Source organism: Ictidomys tridecemlineatus, chromosome 1 (genome assembly GCF_052094955.1).
Source record: "Ictidomys tridecemlineatus isolate mIctTri1 chromosome 1, mIctTri1.hap1, whole genome shotgun sequence".
Taxonomy (NCBI): domain Eukaryota; kingdom Metazoa; phylum Chordata; class Mammalia; order Rodentia; family Sciuridae; genus Ictidomys; species Ictidomys tridecemlineatus.
This window is the reverse complement of record NC_135477.1, coordinates 127013165-127027810: the sequence shown is the minus strand read 5'-3', so window position 1 is coordinate 127027810 and position 14646 is coordinate 127013165. Positions and strand designations below refer to the sequence as shown.

At 37.4% G+C, this 14646-nt stretch overlaps 1 protein-coding gene across 1 annotated transcript in view; it reads right to left on the bottom strand.

The window, feature by feature from the left end:
* The window catches only part of Stk32a (serine/threonine kinase 32A), a 122553-nt gene that overhangs the window by 101859 nt on the left and 6048 nt on the right, over positions 1 to 14646 (bottom strand). The gene's annotated exons all lie outside the window — the stretch shown is intronic.

Here is a 14646-nt window from a genome sequence, read left to right as displayed (position 1 = left end):
AACTCCTTTGATGATTCCATGGACCCATTCTCCAAAAGGAAAAAAAAAGAACACAAATATACAAACTAATCTCTGAAATATAATTTATAGGGTTTCTCAGAATTCTATTTATGAATCCCATGTCTAGAATTAGAGGTGCTCACCAGGCATGGTGGCACATGCCTATAATTCTAGCTGCTCAGGAGGCAGAGGCAGTGGGACTGCAAGTCGAAGGCCAGGCTCAGCAATTTAGCAAGATCCTGTCTCAAAATTAAAAAGTCAAAAAGGGCTGGAAAGTAGTTCAGTCTTTTTTTTTTGGGGGGGGGGTGGATACTGGGGATTGAACCCGGATTTAACCACTGAGCCACATCCCCAATCCATTTTTTTTTTAATTTTGAGACAGGATCTCACTAAGTTTCTTAGAGCCTCACTAAGCAGCTGAAACTAATCTCAAACTTGTAATCCTCCTGCCTCAGCCTCCCAAGTCATTGGGATTATAGGCTTGCACCACTATACCTGCTATAGTTCAGTCTTAAAGCACTTCTCGGTCTAATCCCCAGTACCTGCTCCCCCCTCCAAAAAAAAGAAAGAAAAGGAAAGAAAAAAATTAGAGCTCCTTAAATGAAATAAGTATTTGCTGAGGGCCATTGCCAAGTAGGAATGACGCATCGAAATTTCCTTGCCAGCGTACCCCATGTTACTTAGAAGAAGGACTTGTGGAAATGGACTTGCCTTGGACATTCGCTGTGACATTGCATGTATGCTTTAGTAAGGTGACCCTGCTCAAGGACCAAGGTGGATCCAGGTTTAGGGTGTATCCTGCAGGTTTTAGGAAGTATCCCGCTCCTTGGGTTTAGGGCGTTCCCGATTTAAGACAATCTGGGTTTAGGGCAGTTCCAGGTTTAAGGTTATTCCTGTTGGGAATAGGGCGTATCCTGCTGCCTGAGTTCCCGTTGAGTTCTCGTGGAATTCAGAAAGTATTTGGGACGTGAATTGTGCTCGGCAGAACTTGGATTTCCCCAGAACGTGTTTGTAGAGGCCGGTGTGAGTTCGGGAATAAAGAATTGCTGTTTGAATCTACAAAGCTGTGAGTGGCTCGTGATTCTGTATCTTCTAAACCAAAATCCTGACATAAAGCATTTAACATAAACTCCTTCACAAACCTAAGGATTATCACATTTGTTAGCACTTTGGAATTCATTGTATGTGAAGCAATATGTCAGACATTTTATTTTCATTATTTCATATAATTCTTATTGTCCCCAATACAACTTGAAGAGATCAAGGTCACAGAGCTAATCACAGTGGTGCTATCACAAACCAGGGAACACCTGGGTTTGCCCGATGTTGGAAGAAGCCAAGGAGTGTCATCCCCTAGAGGGTGTAGAGAGAGCATGGCCCTACCAACAATTTGACTTCTTGCCTCTGGATCTCTGAGACAATAGATTTCTCTTGTTTTAAGCCATTCCATCTGTGATACTTAGAATAGCAGCCCCAGGAAACTAATGCAGGGTTTGACTTCAAACGCTAAACTCTTTGCCACTAAACAGCAGCATATCCTTTTCATATCCAACTCAAACCACAAATGTGGTTAAATGTTAAAAGGCAGAAGAAATACTGGCTAGTTGTAATTCCAATTACATATTCCTAGAACTCAATAAAAAATGGAAGAACATTCTTCCCGTTCGAGAAGTAGACTGGAGAAAGCTGTGAAGCAGAGCAAGAGAACAGCTGTTAGGATCCTCAAAGACAGGGTTTCTGAATTCTATTATATCTCCCGTGTTTCACGCTCAACACTGGAGGAAGGCTAAGATGAAGAACTTCTGTTGTGCATTATTTCTGTTCTTAACTGAATTTGCTGACCATTGAAATTGCCTGTGGTCAGCACATTCTGAATAAGAAGAAAAATGATATGTCCTGGCCTAAGCACCCAGTCTTTCAGTGTAAGCGAGCAAAAGCTCCGCATGACTGACAGTGACATACAGACTACAGATTTGGGCATAATTCTTAGCTGTCTATGGGGTTCCTTCTTGAAAAATATTCTGCAGGAAACAGAAACAGTCTAAGGATAAGGATAAATGCAGTGCAGCATGGTAAATGTCCGAAATGGCTGAAGTTTCAGAGTTTTCTTTGAGCAATTCCACTCCAAGATTTATACTCCAAAGCTTTTAAAGCAGACTCAAGCAAATACTTGTACACGAATGTTCACAGCAGCATTGTTCACAGGAGTTCAAAAGCAGAAACAACCCAAGTGCCCAGAACACATAAATACATAAGCAAAAGGCAATATACATGTAAAATGGAACACTATATAGCTATAAATAGGAATGAAGTTCTGATACCTGCAACAACATGAATGAACCTTGAAAGCGTATTAAATAAAATGAGTGAAACACAAAAGGACAAAAATCAGATGATTCTGCTCACATGAATTCATAGGGTCAGAAAGGGGAATTCAGTTATCAGTAGCACCGGGTAGAAGGAACTGCATTATTGTTTAGTGGTTACAGTGATTCTGTTTGGGAAGAAGAAAAATTTTTAAATATGGCTGGTGACGGTGGTTCCACAACATTATGACTACTTAATGCTGCTGAATTGTAGACTTAAAAGGGTTCAAATGGTAAATTTTATGTTATGTTTGGTTTTCCACTGTAAAAAAAACAAAAACATAAAACTTACCATTTGAACCATTTTTAAGTCTACAATAAACAATTTTTAAAGTCAGCTTTGATTAAGTGGTAAAAGAACATCACAACTCTTTTAAGTGGCTGTACATATTTTTAAAGTAATATTTATAGTTATAATTGATCCTATCTAAATAAACCAACCAAATTTCTTTCGAATATTATTATGCTATAAAAGTGATTTAAATTTTCTAACATAAGAGATATGCATCTCTTTCCTCCTGCTACAAAGATTTTTAGGAGTAAAAAATTATTACGTCACAAACTTGCAATACAAGAGAACTTGCCTGCATTTTAGCACCTATGTTTAAAATTATATATGTATGTAAGTGAATTATAGTATTTTTATGTTGTAGAATTTCTTAGCCATCAAATTATACTTTCAACAAATGAAAAATTTTAAGGGATGGAGATAAACTATTTATGGTGTAAGCAAAAAATTTAGGATAAATAAGTACATACAGCATCACTCTAAATGTTTCAAATGCCTTTTACCCATAAACACAGATTTTAAAAAGACCATCAGTTCATTCATCGAGTCCACAAGGTAGGACCCTAGGTGAACAAAACACACAAGAATCCCTGTCCCTCTGGATGTGTACTTTTCAGTGAGAGGAAAAAATAACGAAATTCATTTTTAACAAGGAAATTTAAGTAAGTAATATGGAGGAAAACATAGGGGGGGAAGACAGATGATAGATGAAAAACAGGGTTCTAAGAGGAGATACTCTAACATATTAGCATGGTTATCTATAGGTGAAGGCATTGTGGGTAAACTTTTCCTAATTGCTTTTATTTCCTAGGCTTTCTACAATTCACAGGCATTACTTTTATAACTCTCAAATGTGCTTTGAAAAATATAATTAAAGGGGCTGGGGTTGGTGGCTCAGTGGTAGTGTGCCTGCCTAGCACGTGTGAGGCACTGGATTCGATCCTCAGTACCACGTTAAAAAATAAATAAATAAATAAAATGAAGGTATTTGTCATATATATATATATATCACCTAAGAATATCCCAAAGTGTTAACTCTAGGGAATATTGGGATTAAAATCCACTGAGGACAGCAAACTGGACACTTCTAGTTAATAGTTAAAAACAAGAGACCTAAATAAAAATTCTTTTTTTTTTCTATTAATTAACTTTATTATTGATTCAACAAACATTTATTGGTTGACTTCTACATCCAGTGAATCTGGCATTATTCCACACATGATATACAGAGAATTTGCATGTTCTCTGTTTGAATAAATGTACAGCCCAGTAGAATTTGCATGTAAATAAACAAGAGTCACAGAATGTCACAGGCACTTTGTTAGGTGTATGGAAAAAATACTATGATATGTCAAGAATTATGTAATGTTTTGAACAACTAATAATAAAAATTAAATAATAAAAATTAAAAAATAAAAATAAAAAATAAATTTTTAAAAAATGATACCTCTGCCCCTAGTAAGGTTTCTATGACTTGCCACCTGAAATTTGACTATTCTTTTGTCTGTACCCTGATCTTAATTTTTCCATACAAAAATTCTTTTTAATACTTCCCCTGAGCCTTATTTTAGAACATTTTTCCTGGTGTGTTATATCCTGGGGAGAAAAATGAAGTATTAAACTGGCAATGACTTCAGTATTTTATAAATGTAAATATGAATTATCCCATAAGGCATCCTGAAATTAATTGGACCTAAAACAGTTGAAGACTGATGATAGGTGGGGGGGGGGGGTAGAAGGGGGAGGAGGAAGAGGAGGAAGATGGTGAAATTAGTTGTGAAAGACATGGATGAAAGCCATTGCAACTGCTCTTGGAATCCAAATGGGTAGAGAAATTCAAGTGAAAAATCAAGGGTCATGCCGAACTGGAAGACTAACTCCAAGGAAGAAGAGGTGTTTGATGGGAATCCCCAACACTTCAGGAGTAACACAGTCTAGAAGATCAGCATGTGAGCTACCCAAGGGAAGATGAGTGTCACCCAGAAATGACTTCACCCTTAGCTCCCTGCGTCCATCCTGGGACATGTATAACTGAGATAAATGAGATTCATCCTCAGGCATGTCCACTCCCACTCCCACTAAGAAAAATTCTGGGTGGCAAGTACATTTTCACATCATTTGCTTCCAACCCGAACTCCCTGAGACATTCTGTAACTGGAGGTGAGTGGCTGAGAAGCCGAGAGGCAGTCTATCTGTCCACTCGCCAGATGAACTTCCAGCCTGGGTAGTGAGCCGTTGGCATGTGCACCCTGGGGATGCGATGCTGGTGCTCACCCCCAACCACACCTGGATCAGCACACAGACCCTTCTGTGGATGGAGAGGGCCCTCCCAAGAGAAGCAGCAGGATATGAACCAAGGCTCCATCCTCCTGAGTATGGTCCATTTTCCCATCTGGCTTCTCTTGTGAACCCAGATTCAAAGATTAAATTAGTAAGAATTTAGAGAGGGTGACTTCAGAGAACTTAATGCCCTTGTGTGGTGCCCTGTTGAGCTCTAGGCCCTCTCTGGCCTCTAGGCTGCCACACTATGGAAGCCAGCCCTGGATCCTCATCTCCTGGGCTTCTTGTCCTTATACTGGTTGATTCCCGTGCACATCAACATGCCCTAGGATTTCCTCTGGAAGAAAAAAAAAAAAATCATTCTTTGTCTTACATTATATTCTGCTGCAGCCGTTGGCTATTCTCTCAGCCTCCCTTTAGACCAAACATCTTGAAAGAGTCTCTACTGCCCGGCATCCTCGCCTCCCATCCACTCCTCACTTGATCCAGCCTCAGTCAGGCCCGCACAGCCCCACAGAACTATCTCGGCGGACAACACCAAAGCATCCCTGCTACCTGCTCACCTGGACATCTCCTTCTCCTCAGCCACCATGAGTGGCCACTCCCTCTTTCTCAAAGCACTCCTCCTGCTTAAATTTAAGGACAGACATTTTTTTCTCCCTCTCTGCCTGTTCCTTCTCAGTCCCTATTCTCTTCTGCCTGACTTCTCGATTTTAGGGATCTGTTCTCTTCCATCTCTCTCCTCTCTCCCAAGAGGGACTCATCAGTCCTCACAGAATTAAAACCCACGTCTTTGTATCTCCATCCCGAATTTCCCCCTCATTGCTGGACCCTCAGTTCCAGGCTCCTACTTGACATCACCATTCAGATGTCCTAGCATTATCTTATGTCACCAGATGAGAACTCCAGGCTGTTCCTTACAATCTCAAGTCTGCCAGCACCCACTCTTCTCCAACAAACTCTGGGATTCACCCTAGCTTTTGTTCTTTCCATTTTATCCCCACATTCAAAACATCAGTAGCTCTTAATCATTTTATAGAGAAAATATATATTCCATATCCACAGCCACTCTGTTAGTTCAGGTCGTATCATATTGCCCTTAAATGAAGATGATGGTCCTAGATTATTAAATAGGTTATTTCTGATTGTTTTTTTTCCATCTCAGATACTTAAATAAGTTCTCAAGTAACACATATTAAATATTATAATTATACATGTGCATTTCATAGATCAGAAAATTCCATCTCCCCCCAAAAAGTCTAAGGAAGAAAAGGAAAAACAACATTGGGTGATTTTTAAAATTTTTTTATTTGCCAAGTAAATGCATTGAAAACTATGATTGTGATAATCATAGTGAAACTAGCTAACATTTATTGAGCTATTACTATGTGCCAGGCACTAGTTAAGCGCTGTACACAGATTTTCTCTTTTTACTCCCACAAAAACTACATGAGGCAGGCACTATCTTAGTCCTCTTTTAAATATGAGAAATCAGGATCAGAGGGGGAAGTTGCTTGTCTCATTTCTCACCATGAAAAATAGCTTCTATTTTCACCATCCTTAAATACTAAATAAGCACATGCAAGAACAGTCAAGAAAGCACATAATCTTAGAATTTACAATTTTAATATGTGTAACTTGGTAAAAGGCTTATTACATTGTCCTTATTTTCTCTCTCCTCACAGACTAAGAAGAACTGTTATTTTGGCACACATCTGCAAAGGCTGTCCAGAAACCACTGATTTAACCTGTAGCTCTCCTACCCTGTGATACAAGCTAAGGTTGGAGTCATAAGTGTTGGCTCTCCAGCCAACACTTATGACCCATTGATGAAAAATTACTTAACTGGGTCTCTAGTCCTTCATCATCCTAAATGGTTGACAGCAAATAGTTAACACAGCTACATGGGGAGCCTGGCAAGTTCTTTAAGAATATAATTGGAACTTGTCCAGAGGAGTGGCCTCCAAGGCCATCTGATGGCAGTTGTTTGCACTGTCAGCATTTCCCTTTATGAGACATGGTGCCTCGGGAAGTCCAGGGTTTGCAGACACCCACTACTGGTGCCAAAAATCAAGCAATGGGCACAAACAGTTTTTCTTGTCTTGCTGCCTAGACCCCAATTCATAAATTTGCTTAGAACTCAGAAATACATTGTCACTTTCTTTAGAAGAAGTCACAAAGTAGAACAGTGGGGCAAGATCAGGGGTTAGCATTTCCAACCATTGGCTGCCCTTCTATTAAATAAATGTCAGGAATTCTGTCTACTCCTGTTTCCAATGCACTGCTATTGTAACCATTGAACTGAACCCAGCTTGTACAGCCATCAAATAAAATATGTCACCAATGAACACAGTTTATCTTCCAAAACACTAGGTTTACTGGTCCAAGCAATTCCAAAGGCTCACTCTGATCAACCAAATGAGAATTATTGAAGAGTAAATTTATGAAGCATTTCTGCAGAACAAATTCCAGTCTCCTTGCCCTGATTTGTGGCTTAAGGCCAGAGGACTATGAGTGGATATCAGAAACGTTCCCAGAGCATGTAGACAAACGTCTGCCAGATGCCATAGCACAACACAGCCCATGGCCATATCCAGTACTCCATCTATTTTGTATGGCTCAAGAATTAAGAATGAGTTTTTACATTTTTAAATGCAAAGAAAACCAAAGAAATAATATTTGATGATAACTGGAAATTTTCTGAAATTCAAATTTCAGTGGTCATAAGTAAGCTTTGCAGGCAGGACACCACCTGCATTTGTTTCTGCCTTGTCTATGGCTACAGCAGCAGAGCTGAGTGACTGTGACAGGACTGCCCATGCTGCCCACAAAATATAAAATATTTACTATGTGGCTCATCGAAGAAAAAGTTTACCAACCTCTGCTTTACACCAGTCTCATAAATAAATCTGAGCTGCCAAAGATACAGACAACTCAAGTATAAAACAAGGTTAACTTCATTTATTTTAGCATAAACATGCCTCCAGAAAGGAAAGAAAAAAAATAGTTCAAGAGGAAAATGTAAAATCTGTGTCAGGCTACTGAGTTCAAAATCTATGATACTAAATTTTCCAATTTTTTTTCTTTTCCCATATAAACTGTTTCTACTTAATAAGAACATCATTCCATCACTGGCTTTAAGTTTCCAAATGAAACTTCTAGGAATGCTCACATGACACCAGAGAGCTGTTGGGAATTGAAGCTAATAAGGCCCTGTAGTTAAGGTAGCATCTACTAGGTGAACAGCAGATGTTGGCTCTCTATACCCATTCTCAATGAAGATTTTCAATGAAGTCTTGCAGTAAATGATCAAATTGACTGAATACTGAAACTGTCTTACAGATTTAGGTTTTCAACATGCGTAATCCTAAAATGAAAATTTAAAATATCTACAGTTTTGGATAAGGCAAAAAGTGTAGCATCTTGAGTATTATTTAATGATCAGCAAAGACTACACCAGAATTTGTTTATAAGATACTCTTTCAATTAAAATGTTCTTGATTTTAAAATAATAAAAGCAATGAAGTTTACCAAATCCAATTCCTACTTCATTCAACTAAGAATATGCAGCATCCTAGAATTAAAATGAGCTACCACATTACTAACTTTGTTGGCTTAAGTAAACATAAATCAAGGACTTTAATTAGGAAATCTTACAAAGGAGCATAACCACTCTTTATCATGTAATATAAAAATTCCATTATTTTCATATAAATTACACTACAAATGTTTCAAATGTAAAAATTGATTGCCATTAAAACTGTGGGAAAAAATCAATGGGAAGAAAGGATGTTTCCACCAACAACACAATGTGTAGATATAATCACAAACTCTCATTTTCCAAATTGAGACCAAAAATATTAATTATGTGCCACAAGATTAAAAGATTTTTTTTACAAAAATGGCTTAATTTTGAAATAAGAAAAGCATCAGAAGACTGAAATTTCAATTTGCAGCTCATTTTTCAGAACATTTAATATGCTAAGAAGAAGGTTGATCTCTCAAGGCAAGATGTCACTTTCCTAAATTTGTTTGAGTAGATTCTCCTAAACATATATTCATAATGCATCACTCAGGATACACGCAAATGGGAACCACTAGCTTTGTCTTTGAGGTCTGTTTTCTTGGCTTTACAATTTGTTTTCTCCTCACTCTTCCAAACCCTTTGCATGGAGAAATAAAACCCTTCCAAGTTAAAAAATGTTGCCATAAGCATTTGGACCTGAGGTAATTTATGGCAAATGCCTTTTACTAAATCTCAGACTATCCAAGATGACTTAATTTTTAAAGAAGCCAACATTGCTGGAGAAATTTTTTTTAACTTTTCCAATCATTGTAATGCGGAATAATAAATATAAAATAACAACAACATTATTCAAGTAATGTTGATAGGGGAAAGTCTGAAATTCATTTGCCTGCCTACTTTGGTACAATCATGGACATTAAAATAACAAAGGAGATTCTTGAAGTCCTTCACAGTTGGATTCAATTCAGTAACCTCCCATTTCTTTTGGATTGCAAATCTGTGGCCAATTTTCTTGGCCCAAGATTTTGAAGGACCCCATTGCCTCTGTCACTGAAAATGCTGGAAAACTGGAAACAGACACATATCCTAGGAGACAAGCATTGCCAAATGAAAGAACATTGAGTTTTCAGCAAGTTCAAAGAATAATGTAATAATTGAGCTCTCTGCAAACTCAGGACATTGATGAACTCCCTAGAGGAGATTTTTAAACTTAAGGTTAAATTTTCTTAGCTATGTGTTCCAGAAGAAGGTTGTCTCTTAGTTTAACTAAGCGACTTCATCATCTCTACATTGTATATGCTTGGAAACAGATTATTCCTAATAATGGCAAGACTCCCTCCTGCTGCTCAAACCCTAAATTGTAAACAAGGCCACTTTTTCATGTTAAAATTTCTCCTCTGTGTTAGCCTAGAAAACGCCAATAACTAGACTTTGAAAATGTTGACTTTTAAAAAAATAATATAAATACAAAGGAAAAATAGCAACAGAGAAAAGAAAACTAAAACAAAACAAACCCAGTGTATTCAGATAGAGGAAGCAAAGAAAAAAGACTTAAAGAAAAAAGTTATGAACATTAAAAAGAAGTGTCACTTGCACTCTTTTCTTTCAGAAAGCTCAGAATGTTTTCCTGTCTCATTAATGATCTCCCAGAATATGCATATGGCAGTTAGGTACAGGGGAAATGTTTCATTATGTCTGCTGATCAAATGAAATTACTTTAATAATCAGTTTTGGTCTCAAATCAGAAAAAGTAGAGTTCATTGATGTTTATCTTCGATTTTACCTTCAATGAAAATACAATCACCCCAGGGGAGATAAAAGAGAAACCAGGTAAGACTGTGCTTTTGTGTAATCAATAACTTGCTTCTTTTAAAGGGCTTTGTATTGGTTTCCATGGAATCTATAAAATCTGCCATTCTATCAGTCTGCTTTGATTGGTAGAATCAGGAGCAAGGCATATTGACCACAGCATCTACTGAGTTGCCTTAAGTCAATTTTGTTTCTTTCACAAAAGGAAGTATTTTGAAGCATCCATGCTAAGAGACTCTGATGCTAGTAAACAACACTATTCATGTTAATTGAGTCGTTACTTTAGGGTAAATACCTTGCTAAGTATTTTAATTGCATTATTTTATTTCATCCTCACAATTACCCATTGAAGTATGCCCTATTGTGTTTTACATGTGAAAGAAAGTGAAGTTCATAGAGGATGAATAAATTACCCAATAGACCCCCCAAATTAATTCATTAGTAGTTGTTTAGGTTTTGAGACTTTTCATGGTACTCTGAAAATATATACAACATAGAGGTGATAAAGTCACTTAGTTAAACCTTTAGAAAACCTTGAAATTAGTCAAAGTGACTCTAGAGTCTGATAAGGGTTCCTTGGGCTACTTCCCCTTTGATTTTTCTCATAACAACACATACATCAATAGTATGTGGCAGAGCTGATATTTGAACCTGGGTGTGTTTCCAATATTAGAGCTCATGTTCGCCTATCATTCCTCCCCAGCTAAAACATGTGACATAATTAGGTAGAAGACAGTATAGGGGTTCCTCCGAGAAGAAAAAGTAATTAAGCATGTGATTCTGCAATTCTACGTCTAGGTACACACCCCCAAAGAATTGAAAATGGGCTTGAATGGATATTTATGTACTAGGATTTATAATGACATTATTTACAATAATCAAAAAATGGAAACCACCAAATGTTCCTTGATTGACAAAAAAAGTAAATAAAATATCATATGTATATACAAAGGAATATTATCAAATTCTGACACATGCCAAAGCACATATGAACCTTGAAAACATTATGCTAAATGAAGTAAGCTGGATGTAAAAGGATGAATTTTGTACGATTCTGTTTACCTAAGATTTTCAGAACAGCCTAATTCATAGAGACCTAAAGTCCAATGGTGGTCGCCAGGGTGGAGAGGAGTGAGGAATTGGAAACTTATGGTCTATGGACATAATTCAGTTTAGAAAGAGGCAAGGGTGCTTAGGAGGAAGATGGGTGTTCAACATTAGGAATACACTTACTGCCAGAGAACTGGACACTTAAAATGGTCAATATAGTGTGTTTATTTTACCACAAGAAAAGAAACAATTAGGACTTAGGTGTGTACTGAAATATAAAAGCTATAACCACAAAAGTCATCATTTGCCACCTACTTTCTAAAAGACAACAGGAACCAAATAAGCAGACCTTGTTCAGTTCCCTGAACTATAAATGTCATACTTTGTGTTCACTGAAGATCAACATAAGCAACTACTAGAGTGACTCTTTTAAGATCAGATGGAACCATAAAATGCAAGTGTCAGGATGAATTCTAGCAGGAACAGCTTATTTTAAGGGACAGCCAACACCTTATCTTTTCACTCCATAGTGAACAAAAACACTCTGAGAAAGAAATCTTGAAATGATAACTGAGGAACCAGTTTAAAGGGCACAATGGCATGCTTCTGTAATTCCAGAGACTCTGGAGACTGCGGCAGGAGGATTGTAAATTCAAGGCCAGCCTCAGCAATTTAGTGAGGCCTTAAGCAATTTAGGGATACCCTGTCTCAAAATAAAAAATAAAAAGGGCTGGGGATGTGGCTCAGAGGTTGAGTACCCCCAGGCTAAATTCCTAGAGCCAAAATCAAACAAACAAACAAAAAAATCTTTTTATTTTCTAATCTATATATTGTGAGTATCAAATAACCTGAGGGAAATATTAAACACCTTTTTTGGTCACATATTGGGATTCTTATCTGCAACATTTTTAAAGTAATTAAATTGGCTCATTTTAGTGCCCTAGATTCTGGCCCAGTTTGATCATTGTAAAAATACAGCTATCAAAAATGATATAGACATTACTGTTCCTTGATTAGTAAGTTGTTTTGTGTTGTTTCTGGCCCTCTTGGTCAGAAGCTTCTCAGCAATCAAATGAAATTTACACCATGCTCAATCCAGAACCCCATAAGAAGCCAAACTAACCTTATAAGATTTACTGAATAAATAAGCCAAAGTATATTTTTCCTTCCAAACTTCAAGAATCTTACAAACAAATAAATTAATAAGGAAATTAAATGCAGTATCTTTGACAAACTCATACTCATCAAAGAATGTTATGATATAGGCAATTATTCATTGTTAATACATTAACTCCTGAGATTTCAAATCCAAATATCTCAATAAAATTGACACTGGTGCATTAAAAGAGGTTGGACATTGTAATCTAGATAGTATATATTATTTTACTAATCAATATTAACTGATTAAATTTAATCTATAATATATTGTCATGTTAATGTTAATTAGTATAAAATATTATAATAATTATATTCTGATCACATGATTATATGATATGTAACATAATCATACAATATAATATAACCATATCATATAATTTAACCACATTATATATTGCATACTATATTTCAATTTTTATAGATATTCCAAATCTAGGACAATGGAACAAAATGGGTTTTAAGAAATATTTGGCTGCTTCTGAAGCCTAACTCTCTTCCAACTTAGTTTTTTTTAATAGTCCTTGAAGACAGTTGGAAAGTGACACCTTATTTTCCAGTTTTCACAATCTTTGGGTACCCTATGCAAACGGCTGGCTGCATTTTCTCATCATAATGCTATCCTAGTATCTTCAAATCACATTTATCCCCAGCAAATTATAAGCGTGAAGCTGGCCTTTCCTTTCCATTCTGTTCTATGAAGGCCTGCCTTGTGCAAAAAACAAGGATTAACCCTTTTGAAGTTTTTTTTTTATTTTGAGACAAGGTCTCCACTAAGTTGGTTAGGGCTGCACTAACTTGCACAGGCTGGTCTTGAACTTGTGATCCTCCTTCCTTAGCCTCCCAGGTTACTGAGATTAACAGATGTGGGCCACAGTGCCTGGCCAAACATTAGTTCTGAAGCCATAGGGAGCAGAGTGAACCAAATAAATGAAAAGCATGTTTGACTTGTCTTTCCACTTCAGAGACAGAAAAGTCATGTAATATCATCGGTCTCTAGATCCTTGCTTTTACTACTTGGTAAAACAAAGTAAGGCAACAAAAATAACAATGGAAAGTGTTTTTTCTTAAGGTCTTTCCAGCTATGTAATTTTGTGGTCCCTGTGGAATATCTTATGTAGGCAGTAAGGATGCAGGTAGTAAGGCTGATAGTAAATAGCTTGAACAAGGTATGCTGATCAGTTATATGGTTTGCATTTAAAGGCGGTTCCATCCAAATATTCAAAACTAAGATCGTGTCCCTCGACCATAGCAAATATAACTTTTTTGCAACTATGATGAACTGCTGATTCTCCCCTTCTCTTGTTATAAAGAGAACTTCTTATTTTTAGAAGGTTTGTGACCACACAAGATAACACACCAGTTACACTTCCTGGTCTCTCTTATAACTAGATAAGTGCATGTGAGTGAAAGTGACAGGACAGGTCAAATCCTTAAAAGGGGTGAACATAACCTCCCTGACTGTTCTCCTTTTTCACTGGCAGGAATTTGAATGTGGAAGTGAGCTATCCTGAGGCATGAGGGTGGGCACCACTGCAGAGATGGAAAAAAGCAAGGAAGCTAGAGCCAGGGTCCCTAACCCTTTGTGGCCCCACACCCTGGAGTCCTTATGTCTGGATTGTTACACAGAAAGGAAAAGCACGTCCTTTCTGGATCAGCTGCTGCTATTTGCAGTCTATTTCAGCAGACACACAGGCCAACACCATAAACTTACCGTGATGATTTAGAGGCTGCTTCATAATTTTGCAAAGTAGGTTCAAGACCTCAAAATGATCCATTTTTCAATTGGAAAGGACCTTGAAGTTTACCGGATCCCCTCACTTTATTGATGAGGAAATTGAAGATTAAATGAGTAAATAAACTTCTTGAGCCTCATGGGTAGCTGGAAGTAGGACTGGCATTAGATCTCCTGACCTTGAGCTCATTCTTTCCCTTTGTGATCCAATTAGCAGAACTCCTGGAAATTATCCTGGAGATTCTATCTTGGAGGCCTAAACAACTTACTCTCTGGAACCTGGGACTTTCTTTTTCTAAGACAACCTACGAACAGCTGCCATTCTACACACTCCGACAAGGCGGCTCATGCTTCCACTACAAGAAGAAAACATAGCATGTGGAGGTCCAGGCCTGTGACATCATGCTTCACCGGGGGATGACAGGAAAATCAGGAA